Source organism: Coturnix japonica, chromosome 1, assembly GCF_001577835.2.
Source record: "Coturnix japonica isolate 7356 chromosome 1, Coturnix japonica 2.1, whole genome shotgun sequence".
NCBI lineage: Eukaryota > Metazoa > Chordata > Aves > Galliformes > Phasianidae > Coturnix > Coturnix japonica.
In genome coordinates, this window is record NC_029516.1 from 67,234,886 (window position 1) to 67,252,531 (window position 17,646).

Sequence of the window (17,646 nt, forward strand, 5' to 3'; positions counted from 1 at the left end):
TGAAAAGCAAGTGCTTTTCTTGTGGCCTACTGCTTTGCTTGTGCCAGCCCAGGTAAAACAACCCCTGCAAAAAAATCTTGAAACTTCTGACCAATTCACTATTTATATACCCTAGAGTATTTGTTTGTGTTAGAGCATGCAGTTCAAGAGCTGGCAAGGAGGTAGTGCAAATCAGGCCACAGAGCTTGAGTCTGCTTGTGTATGACTGTACATACATTAGGTGCCTTTCTTTCTCAAAGCCAAAGACTGGGCTAATTGTCTTTCTGACATGCTGTATTTGCTGGAGGCAACAAAACACAAGAGTATTAAAAATGCAAATAGAGTGAAGCCTATCTGGTGTTTTATACCCAAGAATATTTTTCAAGGGCCAGGTTCAGAGCTGCTGTTGTCATGAAGACCTGTGACACCACACCAATGTATGTTCTTGTTTATACATCACTGAATCATAGAATGGCTTTGATTAGAAGGGACTTCAAAGATCATCTAGTTACAAGCCCAAGCCCAGGGCCCCATCTAACCTGGCCTTGAACACCTCTAGGAATGTGTATCCAGAACTCCTCTGGGCAGCCAGTTCTGGAGCCTTAACACCCTTTCAGAGAAAAAAATCCTCCTTAAAACTGACACTGACAGTTAAAAAGCATTCACCCCTTGTCCTGTTGTCTTCTACCTTTGTAAAAAGTTGTTTTCCCTCTTGCTTATAAGCTCCATTTACTGGAGTAAAGTACTGGAAGGCTGCTATGAGGTCTCCCCAGAGCCTTCTTGTGTCCAAGCTGAATAAGCTTGGAATGCAACTGTTCAAGAGCAGAGTAACCTTTTGGTGAGATGCTCGGCTCTGGAGCAGACAATCTGTGCTGAAGCAGGGAATTGCCTCAGCTGATTGAGGGGTTGCCCTGTCAGAGAGCAGCAGCCCAGTGCCATTGTCTTCTGTGTGGCAGTAATGCTCTAATGTTGTTGGGGTGGAGCCAGGAGCAGAGGCCGTGTATAAAACCATCCACTAGGGAGTGCAGCAACCCAGGAGTGGTACAAACATGATGGGCAAACACAGCATAGTGTGTCAGAAAAGGTGTGGTGTGGCAGTTTGTTTGGGCAGTTTGCACAAGGAGGGCAGAGCGTCTCTGTTCACTCAGAAGACTGGCTCGACTATCAGCTGCCTCCCCAACAACAAATCTAACCATGGTCTCCATTAGGTGGGACCTCTGGCACAAAAAAATGTGACAACTCAGCATGTCCACCTAAAAAGATGGTGGTTCAAGTCTCTGGCTGCAGGGACTGCTTGAGCCTGTTGCTGTTGGTGAAGGGCAGCAGGGATTCCACCTGTGTGAGGTGTGAGCAGGTGGATGATCTTCTCAGTATGGTAGCAGAGCTCAAGGAGAAAGTGGGGAGATTGAGTATGAAAGAGTGCAAGCAGGAGATAGACTGGTGGAGTAACTCTGCTGAAATTGTCAGGAAGATGCCAGGGTGATTTTTCCCAAAAGTGGTAGACACCCTGCTCTGCCATCATTGAGAAGAAGGAGATGATTTAAGAGAAGTGAAAACAAGTCCCAGCTTGGTATCACAGGCAACCCTCATCCCAACCTACCTTGGTTCCCCAGGTGCCCTTCCATAATAGGTTTAAGGCTCTGGAACTTGAGGATGCGGTAGGATGTTCACAAATGAGACTGTCTGGAGTGAGGTGTCTAACTCTACATGCCACTCCACTAAGAAAGAAGGGTGATTGTCATGGACAACTCCCTTCTGAGAAGAATGAAAGGCCCCATTTGTTGGCCCATCCTTACCCATAGGGAAGTGTGCTTACTCTCTTGGACACAGGTCAGGGGTGTTTCTAGGAAACTTCCCAGTCTGATTCTCCCCTCTGATTATTATCCTTTATTGATAGTTCAGGCCAGCAGCAATGAAGTCACTGAGAGAAGCCTGAGGATTATCAAAAAGGACTTCAGGGGACTGGGGCAGTGAATGTATGGAGCAGGTGTACAAGTTGTGTTTTCCTCTAGTGGCAGGGAAGGATTATGAGAGGAGAGGGAAAACACAACTCATAAATACATGGCTGAGAGGCTGGTACAATTGCAAGAATTTTGTTGTTTTTGACCATGGGGTGGTTTACTTGGTGCCTGGCCTGATGTCTGCTGATGGGTCTCACCTGTCTCAAAGGAGGAAATGGAGTTCAGGAGCTGGCAGGGCTCATTGAGAGGACTTCATAGCTAGTCTAAAGGGGATAAAACTAGGCCCACTAGAGATGAGCCTAGGGGAATGATGATGGGACTGGGGGTGAGGCAAGGGGCTCAGCTGAAGTGCATCTACACCAATGCACACAGCATGGGCAACAAACAGGAGGAGCTGGAAGCCATTGTGCAGCAGGCAAACTATGACTTAGTTGCCATTATGGAAACATGGTGGGTCTCTCCCATAGATGGAGTGCTGTAATGAATGACTACAAGATCCTCAAGAGGGACAGGCAAGGAAGGAGAAGTGATGTTGTGTCTCTCTATTTAGAGTGTCCCCGGGGATTGGTATTGGAACCTTTCCTGTTCAACATCTTTATTGATGACCTGGATGATGACACTGAATGCACCCTCAGTAAGTTTGCAGATGACATCAAGTGTCAATCTGCCTGGGAGTAGAAAGACCCTGCAGAGGAATCTGGACACAAGCTTAAAACTCATCAGATGCTTGTGTACTATGGAATATCTCAAAATCATCTCATAGAATCTGCATTAAAAATAAGAGGGATGTGGGTACATTTCTAAGTATCAGTGGGATCTGCAGAAGAAATCAAGCTAAGACAGAACACTTTCCCAAGATAAGGTCTATCTGTCTAAAACTTCTGACTTGAGTTTTCTAAGCCCATTTAAGAGTGTATTCACTAAGGCAAAATTCTGTGCTAAATGGATTCCAGTTAGTTTTCTGCTATGAAAGCATTTCAATTTTAACAATAGCTGTCATTCCCAATGTTATACAGAAATAGTTTAGTAATATAGGCCTTAAAACACCAGTCTGATAAATATTTATATTACTTATTTTAAGTTAAAAGCTTGCTTATGGATTGTTTTCATTCCAGCAGTGTAAACATCCTTCTAGAGTATGCAATGTAATGTTGAGATTGCAGTCACCCACCCTTTTTGCTTAGTGCTGTTTTATCATTGCTAAAATATTCTTTAGCGGATGCTGATAAAAGTATTTTTACCACTTCAATTGTACAAATTCTCATGTTTTCTATTCAACATGGAGGTAAAAATAGTGTTAGACGCTGTTTTGTCTAACTATTGTGTCTCAGTATTGAGAATTAACATTTGGTCAGCAAAAAAGCTTTGGTTCTTTATCACATATTTCTCTAGTTTAAATAGCAATGTGAATAAATACACATAAAACATGCCTCTTTTGTAAAGGGTATATTCCTGGTCGTAAGTGGATTTTGCTTATTGTTTAGTTAATACTTATTGGTAAAGAAAGCTCAGCTTTACAAAATGAGAAAGAAAAATTATTTGAGAGGTGTGAAATGAGGTACCCATTTAAATACCTTCAGCTCTGAATTGATGAGCAGTAATAGATAAATAATTGTTTTTTTGGACTGGAATCTCAGTAATGTTTATAAGGTTAAACAGAAGGATTTGAATGATAGCATCAGGATGCAAATCCCCTCAATATTATCAAAGTCAGAAGTGGCTGCAAAAATTTAATAAATTAAGTAATTTAATAAAAACTTCTCTTTTTATGGAGGCTATAAATTATGCAAGCCTGTCAAGTTACAACTCTGCCTTTGTGCTCAACACAATTGTAGTGTTCTCAGCCCATAACTGAAAAAAGAATTGAAATTCCTAGAAGCTCTGCTGTTTTACAATGATTTGGTGATAGCAAGATTTTGCCAACCTCCTTCTCTCATCTGAAAATTCTCAGTGTTAGAATGAGTGGTGTCTGGTGCTGCTGATGCCTCGTTAGCCATGGATGTTATAGACGTGCAACAATATATGGATTTGTTTTATGTATGCACTAATACATGTTTAAGATTGTTATCAAATTCTTAGTCCTCAGCTACAGTTAGAGTTTATAATCTGTCTTATGTAGGAAAATCAGGGCCACTAAAAAAACATCAAGCAAATTGTTTTCGTAAGATCCAGGACCAGACAGCTCCCCTGAAGGTAGCTATTATTTCAGCTGTCCTCTGTAACAATGACCCCAGAAAGCAATTCAGTCAAGAAAGCTCAAGTGTTGTCCATGAACATCTTGATCACGTCGCTTTTTCCATACATCCTGCTACTTGGAGGAGAAACTAAACAATTCAGCCACCTCTAGTGCTCAAGGCTCTTCCCAAGCTGAATAAAAGGCACATTCTTGCTGTATGCTGCTGATAACTGTGATATTACTGGGCTGCTGTCAAATGTTACCTTGCCTTCAGAAACCACAGTCCATCTCACCAGTGCAGAACAGCCATCTCTCAGAGATGTGCAATTACCTGATTGTTGCCCTGATTGCCCTTTACATGCTCTTTCTCTGCAAGTGCAGGTGAAAATCTGACTGCAGCAACACTGAATTTTGCATTTGACCATGAATTAGATGGAAAGACTGCCACTTGGAAAATCCTTTGAGGAGGTACTTCAGGTTCTGTGCATGGGCAAAGTTTGCTTTCATTGCTCAGAAAAAAGTGTGCTTTCATTGCTTCTGGACCATAAGGCCAGGGCACTGAACTGGCATCCACCTTTCTGCCTTCCCTCTTTCTTCCCTCTGCATGCCTGTGTGCATTACATCTGAAGCCATATCAGGCTTACTTTGAAAGTAGGTTGAGTCAATACAGTCGTAAGCTCATGAACAAGAGTGTGGGCTATTCCAGCCTGCCAAGAGTAGTTTTTGTTGACAGACAATAGAAAAGCCCATAAAATCATTTCCTTACTATCACTGAAGCTAACAAGCTTCTAATTCTATTACTCCATGCTGCAATCACACATCATTTCCATGCAATATGACTGCTTATCTCTCTTATTTCGGAACTAAGACATGTTCCACTGTTGCACGTGTCCCTCTGATAGGAAGAACAAGATGTCTGATAAACTAGAGCAAGTCCTTCAAAGGGCCTCTGGGATGGTCAAGTGGCTGCAGCACATGGTGTATGAGGTGAGGCTCAGGACACTGGGTTTGATCAGCCCAGGGAAGAATTAGATCAGTCTAGATGCAGTCTTCCACTGGCAAAATGAATGTTATAGAAAATGCAGAGCTAGACTCTTCAAGCAGCTGCACAGAGGAAGGACAAAATGCATGTGTTGCAACACAGAATTTGTGATTTTTTTATTTGGAAAAATTGTTCTCTCTGAACAGTACTGTACAGGATCTGGAGTCTAGGGAAACTCTGGTTTACCCATCCTGGAACATTGCCCAAGGCTGACTGTACAAGGTCCTGTGAGATCTAATCTAGTTTTGGAATTAGGCCTGCTGTGAGCAAGGAGTTGGACTAGCGATGTTCAGCACACTCTGCCCGCCTGAATTATTCAGTGACTTTCAGCTGGTGGATGTTCTTCTAGCTCCTGCAGAGCTGTTTTCCATCCTGTATCACTGCTCCTGGTGCAGGCTGCTTTGGGCTTACTAGGTCAGTTGGAGTTTACATCTATTGCTGTGGTGTCTTCAACACACGGTGCCTTGCTGAAAAGAAAATGTCCCCTGTTCTCCTTTACTTTAAGTGTTTTCCTAAACCATAAAATAGGAAAATACAAAATCAGCTCAATTTTGTAAACATCCTCGTCACTCCTCTCCTCCTCCTCCTCACATGTGTGATAATTGGATGTGAAGCTGAAAACTGTTTACTGAAGCGTATTTGACTGAGCAACTTACTATTCTGCAGAAGTTTGGCTGCAAAAACTCTTCCTGGAAAACATAAGGTTTTTCCCAACAAAGTGAAGAGAGTAATGTTTGTATGTATTTCTCTTTTTACTTTCTTTTTTCTTTTTTCTTTTTTTTTTTCTTTTTAAAGAAAACCAAGAAAATCCAAAGTTACTTTTTAAATGAAAATGAGATTTTTTTAATTTTTTTTATTTTTTTTTTTTAGGGGGAAAAGTGACATTCCCTCTTCCTACCTACCTATACCTAGCATGTGTTCCTCAGCAGGTAGATATTCAGGGTTATTTCAGGGTCATTGTACAGCTCTGCATCTTACCACCCACTTCTGAACTCTGCTGTGGGGAGAGGGTGAATTTCCACCTTCTGGTGATTGTCATGATAAGCATCCTTCTCACGTGAGTACTTTTCCAAATATTTACACAGATACTTTCATTAAAAATTATCTACTACCATGTACCTTACTGTTTAAGATCTGAAGTTTCAGTTTTTCCAAGGTGTCCCAAGATAAGTGATGTCCTGATAGAGGCAAGTCTGCCTTGAATTTGAAGAAACTGTGTATGTAAAAAAGCAACACGGCATGGGTATATTCAATCCTCTGCCTTTTACACAGTGTAAGTACAGCAGTTCTCTATGGGCAACAGTTTTTAAATGGACTAGTGAACTTCTGCGCCTTGCTTCCAGCTGTTCTTAACGTGATACCTCAGAGTGATTTGATTTTCTGTGCACTGCATATTCACTGATGAAACTGAATTTCTTTTGACTATGGAGCTCCTTTGAATTAATTTGACATTAGGTTCTGAAAATAATATCCAGAATTACTAGCTGAATAATTTGGAAGTTGAATATAGAAGATTACATTTTAAAAATAACCTTCTATTTATATTATTCCTTCATTTTGAATGGGGCCAGCTCACACCATGAGATTTCAAAGAAAATGTTTTAAAAATAATTATAATTTTGAAAATTATAAACCACTGACAACTTTACAGGTCTTAGAAAAGGTGTTTGTGTTTTTGTGATAGTAACTTCCCATAAATTCTGAAACACTGTAATCTGCACTCAACACTTTAAAGCTTAAACTTAAGAAATATTGTCAGTGCCAAAAGTTCAAGCTGCAAGTATTTACAGGAGTGGCTGAAAAATTAGATTCAGAAAGTAATTCGAGTTCTGTTCTCATTTTCTTTTCAATTATCATTCATCTCCTGTTACATTTTTTGAGCTTTCTTGTTGACAAGGTCTGAGGATTCACTTAAAAAAAGTAGTAATTAGTTACTTGCATCACCACATATATTCAGGAGCTTGAAATTTCAGCAGAAGAGTAAATATCATGAAGTCATGATAAATCTCATGCATTGGCTGAATTATCTTCACTGTAATATGCAACTATTTCTAATGTTATAAATCAGTGCTACACATAGGTGGTCCTGTACCTGCTGACAAAAAGTATGGACTCGTTGCTTTCTTGTGCAGAAGCAAATGGGGAATATTTCAAGTATGTTTTTCTGAATAAATAAATAAATTAAAAAAATCCCAATGGATAAAAAATGCCCCAAGTGTTAGTTACTACCTCAAGACTCAGAAGATTTTGTCTGTACTTTGCATTCACATAAGCTTATTTTGTGATATTGAGTAAGTCTTTGAAGGTGCCAGTGTAACGCTGTGCCTGTGCACCTGCACTGTACCTTTGCAAGGAGATTAAGCTCTGTGGAAGGTCTCCAAACCCTGAGTTCTGGTGGTTATGAGTGATGGTGTCACCAGTGGTAGAAAGGGGCAGGGTTTGGAAAGAAACCATTCCTGCTCTCCTTGCTGTGAAACTGAGTGCTGTTAAAGTATCCCCTTTGAAATACCATCATCCCCCTTTAGCTTGACTGTCCATCTGCCAGCCAACTGCAGATTACACCACCTTCTTTCTTCTACCCTCTGAAGCTTCTGTTCCTCTGCATTCCCAGGTCTTTGAGACAGTGTCCTAACTGGCAGGACTGCTATGAACCTATACAGGTGCCAGAGACTGTTGAAATAATTTTGTCTGAGCCTTTGAGCCTTTTGATCACAATGAAAATGATGCCTTGTCTAGCAATCCCTGTGTGAAGTCCTCAAATCCAGAGGCTGAACTAGACTATGCCTGGAGGGGAAGTAAATCACTGGGATTCAAAGACATCATGTTATATTGCACCCACTTCACACCTGGTGGAAAACTCTCCTTGGAGTGGATATTTTACCCCTAGTCTAAATGTCTCTGCTTTCAAATATCACCTTGAAGTCTTGTTAAGTGACGGCTGTGTGTTCATTCCAAGCACATAGAAACCTTTGGGCACATCTTCCAGACAAAGTAAACAGACTGATGTACCAGTGTTTTGCAAGGGTTGGTTCTGGGGAACCTGGTACTGCATGTGAAAATGAGCTTTCTCAACACTGGTGTGGAGTCAGAGGTGGATGTTTCTGTATGGGGAAGAGTTAAAGGTGGGCCAGAAAGGTAGGAGAAATGTGTGTCCCAGAACATCTGTGGCTGTGCATTATGCCCTCTCTTCTCCCATGGGGTAGTAACCACAGCCAGCCTGGCCATGGCCTGGATGAGCATTGCTAATGTGACTTGTTGTGGGCTCTCTGAGGTAGTAACTGCCTGCCCTGCTTGTGGTGGCTGTCGGCTCTCTTCTCATTGCAGATTCCGAGGAACATTGCAGATATTTTCTGAACCATTCCCAGCTTTTTAATGTCCTCTCTTTTAATGAGCTTTACATAGTGATACAGCTTTCAGTGGCAACAGCTTTCTCCCTGCTCTTCCTTGCTGTTCTCCCACCTAAATCTTGTTTATGAGTTACTTGGGTGTTATACTTCCCATATGAAACCCTGCTAGAGAACCTTTCTTTCCCAGTTACTCTCATACTTGTGTGCATGCTGAGTCACATGCTTACACCATGAGTTGTACATCGCTCTCAATTTCAGCCCAGACCTGCAAAGTATAACACAGACACTGATCCCTCTGATTTGAGTGCTGTGCCAGTTCCAGGGCCTTTTTCCTGGGGAGCAGGATCACAGTTTTGGTACAACATCTAGGGCTTTGCTTATTTTCACAGTCAGCAATTGTCAAGCCTATAATCTATTTGTTTCTTTATCAAGAAGATTAGTAAGCAGTGCTGTGTTGCTAAATCTGTGTAGAGGGGAGAAATGGCCTTTATTCTCATTCAATATCTTATATCAACTTACCTTAACCCAGCCAATTATATTTACATGAAATAACTGAACGAGCTTTTCAATTTTTTTTCCTGCCTTTTTTATTTTAAACAACTGTCTTGACATGTTCATTTCCTCTCCTGTGTGAGCTCCTCTCTGAAATATATTATCCCACTTTATAAAAGCCAATGTACTTTGCTTTTCTTCTACCCTATCAGAAGAAGGGAAGTGCAGAGGATGCTTGGATTAAGTTGAGACGGTATTCTTTATGAATGAGCTCACATCCTTTCTCTGCATGATAGGAGGAATGCCATTTGCATCTCAGTGTTGAATACATAAACATACACACAGGATGGGTGAGAATTTAGCCTGATCAAAAACTGTGATTTCAAAACAATAACCTGCCAGCCCTCTGCATGGTGAGACCACAGTGACTCCTTGGTGGCAATGGTCTGCTCCTTCCCAGTGAAATTTGTCCGTTCTGGGAGGAAGGGAGAAGGGGAGCTGACAGATCACTGTTTGTATTCTTTGGAGAGAGCAACTGCAATTGTTTTACTACACTAAGTCAATTGAAATTGACAGTATAGAATTGTGATAAATCAGGTAGGGTTGTACTTGCAAATAAAAACAATAAGGAGGAAGAAGAGCAGAGGGAAGTTAGGAAGAATGAACTAAAACTCTGGAGGCCTACGAGGTCTGGAAAGTGCCTTTGAAAATATAATGGGACTAAAGACTGAAGATATACACGACAGAAGGAACATACTCTAAAGCTTTCAGGTTGGTTTAAATCTTCTCCACAGTGCTTCTCCTCCTTCTCCTCCTCCTATTTTGAGTACATTCCATAGGAACCTTTCAAAAGTTAATCTGTGAGTAATTGGGAGGGCTAGCCTGTCGCATTTTCTTATGATCCCACAGAACCAGCTGAGCATCTAGTACTCTCACACTGTGATGTGATGCCAATCATTAAAATGTTGTTTGATAGCAAAAAGGAGAACTAGCAGGAGAAAGGCTTCAGCTTCCTGCTTGCTGCATCCTTCCTATCTAACAGAAGTCCTTGTAGTGGAATTCAATATATGTTTCCTTCCTTAAAAATTGAGCCTTCTCCAACTCACAGTTGCACAACACTTGACAGAATGAACATTTATCCAGCATCTTTTTTAAACAATCATAGAATCATAGAATGGTTTGGGTTGGAAGGGACCTTCTAAGATCATCTAGTTCCTGTCCCCCTGCCATAGGCAGGGATATCTCCCTCTAGACCAGGCTGCACAAAGCCCCATCCGGTCTGACCTTGACAGCCTTCAGGGAGAGGGCATCCACAACCTCACCAGGCAACTGGTTCCAGTGTCTCACCACCTTCACAGTAAAGAACTTCTAATATGTAGTCTAAATCTACCCTCTTCCAGTTTAAAACCATTTCCCCTTGTCCTGTCACTACATGCCCTTATAAAAAGTCCCTCCCCAGCTTTCCTATAGGCTCCCTTCAGATACTGGAAGGCTGCTATAAGGTCCCCCCAGAGCCTTTCCTTTTCCAGGTGGAAATGCCCCAGCTCTCTCAGCCTGTCCTTCTAGGGGAGGTGCTCCAGCCCTCTGATCATCTCCATTTCCCTCATCTGGACCTGCTCCAACAGCACAGTGTCCTTGTGTTGGGGTCCCCAGAACTGGACGCAGTACTCCATGTGGGGTCTTACAAGAGCAGGGTACTGGGGCAGAATCACCTTCCTCAATCTGCTGGTTACACTTTTCATGCTGCAACCCAGGATACAGTTGGCCTTCTGGGCTGCAAGCCAGCTCATGTTGCATCTTTCATCAGTTAGCACTCCCAAATCCTTCTCCTCAGGGCTGCTCTCAAGCCATTTTCCACCCAACCTGTATACGTGCTTGAGATTGTCACAACCCCAGTGCAGGACCTTGCACTTGGCCTTGTTGAACTTCATGAGGTTGGCATGCACCCACCTCTCAAGCCTGTCCAGGTCCCTTTGGATAGCATCCCTTCCCTCTACTGTGTCAACTGCACCACTCAGCTTGGTGTTGTCTGCAAACCTGCAGAGGCTGCACTGGATACCACTGTCCATGTCACCTACAAAGATGTTATATAACACCTATCCCAGCAGTGATTCCCTGAGGAATGCCACTCATCACTAGTCTCCACTTGGACACTGAGCTGTTGACTGCAATGCTGTGAGTGTGACAATCCAGCCAATTCTTTATCCGGTGACCGATCCAACCATCAAATCCATTTTTCTCCAATTTGGTGACTTGGTTTTTTCCAAGTTGGCAACAGTGTCCAACAGTAAAAAACAAAACAAAATAAACAAACAGAAAAAAACCACAAACAAACAAAAAAATCAGGAGTGGGACCTTATTTAGCATTTGTGTAGTACGGAGCTGCTCTCTCTGACCTCAACAGGAGCCTCTTTCACCAGAGCCAGGTTTTCTTGCTCATGGACACCTCATGTTTAGGAGAGTCACCAGTCTCTTCTAAAAGCAGCTTAAAAACTTCCACAGATTTATGAGTCTACTGCTTTAGCACAAGGCTGCAAAAGAAAGGAAGGAATTGTAGAATCATAGAATCTTTTAAGTTGGAAGAGACCTTTAAAGGTCATCTAGTCCAATTCCCCTGCAATAAACAGGGACATCTACAGCTAGATCAGGCTGCTCAGAGTCTGGTCCAGACTGACCTCAAATGTCTTCAAGGATGGGTCTTCCACCACCTCTCTGGGATTTTCCAGTATCTCACAACCCTTACTGTAAGAATATCCATCTGTAATCTTCCCTTTTTTAGTTTGAAAACATTTCCCCTAGTTCAATCACCACAGACCCTGAGAGCCTGTCCCCTTCCTCCTTATAGTCCCTCTTTAAATATCAAAACACCTTTTGGGTTTCCCTGTGGCCCTATCTTCTCCAGTCTGAACAGCCCCAGCACTCCCAGCCTGTCCTCATATGGGAAGTATTCCATCCCTTAAATCATTTTTATGGCTCTCCTCTGAATGTACTCTAACAGTTCCACATCTCTCTTGTACCAAGAACTCCTCAGCTCCATTTCCCATATATATTTCTTCTCCAACCAGACAGCTTCATTGTATTTATTTTTTTTTTCTTTTTATTTCTCATTTACTCATAGTATCAACTGGCACAGCTTTTTCAGGCTTTTTTCTTCTTATGAAGCTAGTATGAGTGTAGATATATTCTTGATAATTCTTGAATTTGAAGGCTACAGTTCCCTACTGTGTTATGACCCCTTTGTTTTACTTTCTCTATTTGAAGATAGCAGGATTTTGGAGGGAGTGAAGAGCAAGTGGATGCTAGGCAGCTCAGCAAAAGGAATGGAAGATGGACAAGTTCAGGAAAGCAGGCAGTGTGAAATGATCATATATATCCAACCTCAAAGCACTCTGCAATGGAGGAGCAGGGTCAGCATCATCTTTAAAAGGTCAAGTCTCATTAGTTTGACCTAATGTTCTACCTGCTAGACCATCACAGTCTATATTTATCCAAAGATTAAAATTAGATTCTATGGAACTCACTGTTCCTTTATTTTATTTCGATGATTAATCTTAAGATTTAATTTAAAAATACACAGACCATAAGATAAAATCACCCACCTACCCTGCTATGTGTTATTATTCTCAATCTTTCCTCCTCTGTGTGGTTTTTTTTCTGCAGTTTTTGCAGCGTGGGGCCCAGATTTGCAAGGGAAAATCATGGTACTTTTGCTGTGAATTCATTCTGCAAATCTGGAGCTCCAGGGAGCATGCAGGCGGAGAACAACTGCACTGTAGATCAAGGGTCAGGGTGTTCACTCTTTCCAGATGAGCCTCTTTTGGCACTGGATGAGATTAATGGGCAGCTTGTTCGTGAGGATCAGAGACAAAGCAGAGGAGAAGTCTTAGACTCAGCACCCAAAGTATGCACTTGACTCAGTCCCATCAAACTGAATGTGAGAACTCTCTGTTATCATTTCGCCTTAATGTCTGGGAATTGAAACATTGATAAAAACAGACTGAATTTGAAGGTTACAGTTCCATACTGTGTTATGACACCTTTGTTTCACTCTCACTATTTGAAGCCAACAGAGAGGGACCTAGGGACTGTACTCATTTCAGCAGCTTCTGTTCAGTGCTTTCCTGTAAAACCAGTGTTCTTTCTAGAACAGTTTTTCCCATGTTTTGTGCTGTTAGCTTACACTGTAATTAAATCAGTTTTAAAATAAATATTGTTATTCCTCATTCCTCACTCTTAGTCCTAACCTGTACACTTATTTCCCTGCCCACCTCCCCCCCCATCCCCCCTTTTTTTTTAGTATAGTTTAGTCAGTTGCCTTTACCTATCCTGATCCTTTCTTGGACACTATTCTCTTTCTTCAGCTTGTTTTTATCCATCCCATCCCATCCCATCCCATCCCATCCCATCCCATCCCATCCCATCCCATCCCATCCCATCCCATCCCATCCCCATGTTCTTTCCTCCAGCCAACAGGAGCCTAAACATATCTATCTCTGTTGTTTGAGCCCCTGGTTTCCCCCTGATAAAGCAGGCATGTCCAGTCTGCAGGCTTCATGTGGCTGGGAAAAGCCTGTTCTGTTGCTTGCCCTCTGCCCTGTGCTCTTCCTTGCCAAGAGTCCTGGCCTGGCCCTGGGTGCAAAAACCAGTTTGTCATAGTATTATTAATGCTATTTGAGGTGGGAGGGGGCAATGGAGTGCTAACTCAAGTTACGGCAAATACAGCAAAAAATATGCAGCTGTACTTTCCATTCTGATAAAGAAATTTGAGAATAGGTTTCAAGATTGCTAAAAATTGATCATTTTTTTTGGTATACTTGCAATCTTATTTTCAGTTTATAAATATACTACCTACAAAATTTCACATGGAATGTATTGAGTTGCAATCAGACATTCAGCTCAAAGAAAAATTTGGTCATGTCTCTTTACTAGACTTTTGTAAGACCTATCTTACCAGATAAAAGTATCCCTCATTTTATGACATTCATGTCATTGCTTTTAGTCATCGTGGACATTTGTGAAAAACTGTTTTGAAGGATGAAGCACAGGAAGAGTAGAATTTCATCAAAAATCTCTGGCAAACAACTTGAGAACTCACTGAGAATTGCAGCTATTGCCACTGAACCAGACTGATGGATTAGTTTCACAAAAACAAGGTCAAATATCCCACTAGTTTTATGTTTACACGGCCCTCTTTTTTTTTTGTTGTTGTTGTTATTTGAATAAAAAATATTAAAGATTAAAATACTTTGTTGGTTATATATGTGAACTAGATTTTACAATGTATATTTTATGAGGACTGCTCTGAAAGTAATGCCTCCTATTTTATTATGTTGGCCCACAACATCAGAGACGGATGTTGGTGGTATGTCCATTGAGGTTGAACCTTCCTGGCAGTATTCCGTTACATTTTCTTGCCAAGCAACAGGTGGCAGCAGAGGGACAGTCCATCAAAATGGCATCTGACATGCAAGTGTACATGAAGCAAATGTGTGCCATTGAATTCCTCCATGCGGATAAAATAGCACCCAGTGATATTCATCAGTGCTTGCTTAATGTTTGTGGAGACCAAACACTGGATGTGAGCACAGTAAGGTAGTGGGTGATTGTGTTACAGCAGTGGCATCAGCAGTGTAAAAGACAAGCCACAAAGACAAGCAAAAAGGTTGAATGCCAATGTGTATTTAATAGTAACATTTTTGGCCCTCCTGTGTAGGCTCAGTGTTATTGCACTCCATATTTTTGCTGACTTTCCTTATTGAGTCAGTTTTGGTTTCCTCTGCTCTTTGTGGGAGCGGTAGACCACCTTAGCAAACTCCAGAGAAGCTGTCTGATTCCCCTTGATTTGTCTTAGGCTGGTCAGGAGAGAAAAGTTCTGGTTCATTTGACAAGAAAAGTTTTGGTTCATTCCTATTGTTCTGGTGAGTCTTGATGGCACCTTCTGCTCCCTTTGGTCTGTACATACATAGACAGGTCACAGATGAGGGCTGGGAGAAGATGGGATATAGTAAGAATGCACTCTTCGAAAATTTAAACCCAAAAATCACCACATACATATTTGTTTTTAGACATGGTAAGACAATCTGGCTTGATGCTTCTTTGTTACTATAATCAACTAATCTTTGTAATTTTTCACTAATGTCTGGGAAATTGAGAACAGTAAAACTCCAAGATATTCCTGTCTGCTGTATCCAGAGGTCTTGCACGGGTAAAACTTGAACTTCAGTGGCAAAGTGATAAGCCACTAAAACCAAGAAGGTGTGTGAGTCTCGTCTGTTCCCCATGCATGGAGGTATGGTACTTTCACTCAGCCGGATCGGGAAGCGAGAAGTAAAAGAAAAGCAGAATTGCTTCTTATTTTCCTGAATGAATGGCAAAATTACCTTTTTTTTCTTCATTCCAGACAGAAAAACTACAGACACCAGGGACTTTGGGAGAAAGCACTGTTTTTGTTGTTGTTGTTGTTGTTGTTGTTGTTTGTTTGTTTGTTTTTTCCCTAGTTCAACAGTGTTATGATATAGATGGGGTTCATTTCATTAAGTTTTGCATGGCCTTCTTTCTAATCATCAGCCCTTCGAGAAGCATGCAGGAGAGACCAGTCCCTTTTCAGCAGTTAGAGGAAATGGATACCAATTAAATTATGGGCTTTGCCCTGTTATTTGATATAAAAATATCAAAAATGAAAAAAAAAATAAAAAAAAAAAATAAAAATTTGTTCCATTAATGTTCTACTCAATGTGAGCAAGGAAAGCTCCAATTAGTCCACTCTAGAGCAGCTCAGCTGCCCTCTGTTACAGCAGCTTTTCTTGGTGGAATGCCACATTACCAACCTGATCCTACCACTCTCCCTGCCAGACAGCTAAAGGAGCCATGCCTCTTGCTGCAAAGTCCAGTCCACTTAGTGCACTACATATTCACTTCATTGGCTTCAAATGTCTGCATAAGATCCTGAACAAGGCATAACAATGTCTCTACCATGTCTTTATCCTCCAAAAAATTAGAAGTCTGCTCATACAAATTGTTCAGGAAAGTCCCTAAGGCAGTGGAAGAGGTTTGTGATGCATCGCCAGAGTCAGGCCATCCTATAATAGGCATTTGAACAGGCAGTAGGAATTCACCTCTGTAGGGAGTGGTTCCATTGCACTGGTTGCAGAAGGTGGCCAAAAACTCACTTTGAGCACACTGTTTAGATGTTAGATGGCTAAGGGTAGGAGAGATTAATTTTCACTGAGTTGGAGGGTGTCAGACCTTGCCAGTGCAAATACATATTACATATAGGATATACTTCTAAAATATAGAATATAGCATAAATATAACATAAAAACCCACTGCTTTATAAACAGAAGGATGGCAGATTCTGGAGTGGCAGTAGGGATGAGGCTGGACTGAACTGAAGAGACTTCAACTAGCTAGAAGAGCATTTTCCATATGTCAGACCAGAAGCTGCCAGCTTTGTTCAAGCTGAATGATACTCTTGCCCATGATTAGTCTCATTGATTTTATCAGCTCTGCTCACGGAGAACTTGATCAGACCACAGTGCTTTGGCTCCCAGAAATGGAGCCACATACTACTGAGTTATCACTGGGACGGAATTGTCTCCCTGTTGCTCTGGGAAGGGAGAAAACCATGACAGGTCAGTAGCTGACACAGCACATACTTCCTGCTGTTAGATGCCTTGGGAAAGGAAATTAAGGATCCATCATGCTCTCCTTCTTCCCTCCTGGGCTAATGAAATGGCATAGTCAGCAGAGGCTATTATTCCCCTGTGTGTAAGAAGCAAGAAAGACACAGGACTGCAATGGCCCTTTACATCTTGCATTGGCATGCTGGCCATCATCTGGTCCCAAGTGTGGTTCTACTCTGCATGAAAAAGGGGCAGTGACCAGAGGCTTTACATGGCCCAGAGTATGAGGTCAGTACAAAACCCTTGAAAAAAGATGCAGCAACAGTGCATCCAGTGCATTTGCTGATGAAAACAAAAGCCATTTACAAGTTGAGGAGAGGAGAAGGAAAAGAAAAAGGCATGAGTTTATTTTCAGGGCAGAAAGCATGCCATTGAGCACCTACTCAAAGGCAGAGAATTGGTCTGTCACAACGCACCATTTGCTGGAGATTTCTAATCCACTGTGATATTATGGCTGATGGCTCAAAGACCTTGCCTTTACTGCCAATGTAATTGGCATGGCTGGATGTTTTTGATTGAGTTTTAGCAGCTCCTGGTGAATCTGCTGAATGGTTCTGCAGGACTTAGATGTAGGCAAAGCCGCATATTACTTACTGATCTACCCTCTGATTTTCCTGTCATGTGATTTACAATAACTAGCACTGTTCTTGTACCTCTAAGGTAATTAGTGAAAACGCTTTCTTTTTCCCCTAATTGTTCTACTGGTTTTACAGTTACCAAGCTGTAAAGCACCTCATCACTTTTGCTAATTCTTTCTTCCTTTTGAGCTGCCAGTTAGTAATCAATTATTATCCTTGTCATTCATACTGCAGCACAGCAGCTGGTCACAAGAAGCCTCTGTTTCATTGAGCTGGAGCCAGTCAAGTCCGTCCAGCTGTCCCTTGCTGCTCTAAATCATAATGGGCAGTACTTGTTGCTTTTTAAGTTCCTTTACCAGACTGCCTTTAAATATCTGAAAAATAAAATT

At 41.6% G+C, this 17,646-nt stretch overlaps 1 long non-coding RNA gene across 1 annotated transcript in view; it reads right to left on the reverse strand.

Annotated features, from left to right (window-relative positions):
- Positions 1-14,660: 14,660 nt before the first annotated feature.
- LOC107318044 overlaps positions 14,661-17,646 on the reverse strand; it is a 52,416-nt gene continuing 49,430 nt past the window's right edge. The window contains exon 3 of the long non-coding RNA XR_004308436.1: positions 14,661-14,981. This is a non-coding gene — a long non-coding RNA (uncharacterized LOC107318044). The remainder of the gene's footprint in view (positions 14,982-17,646) is intronic.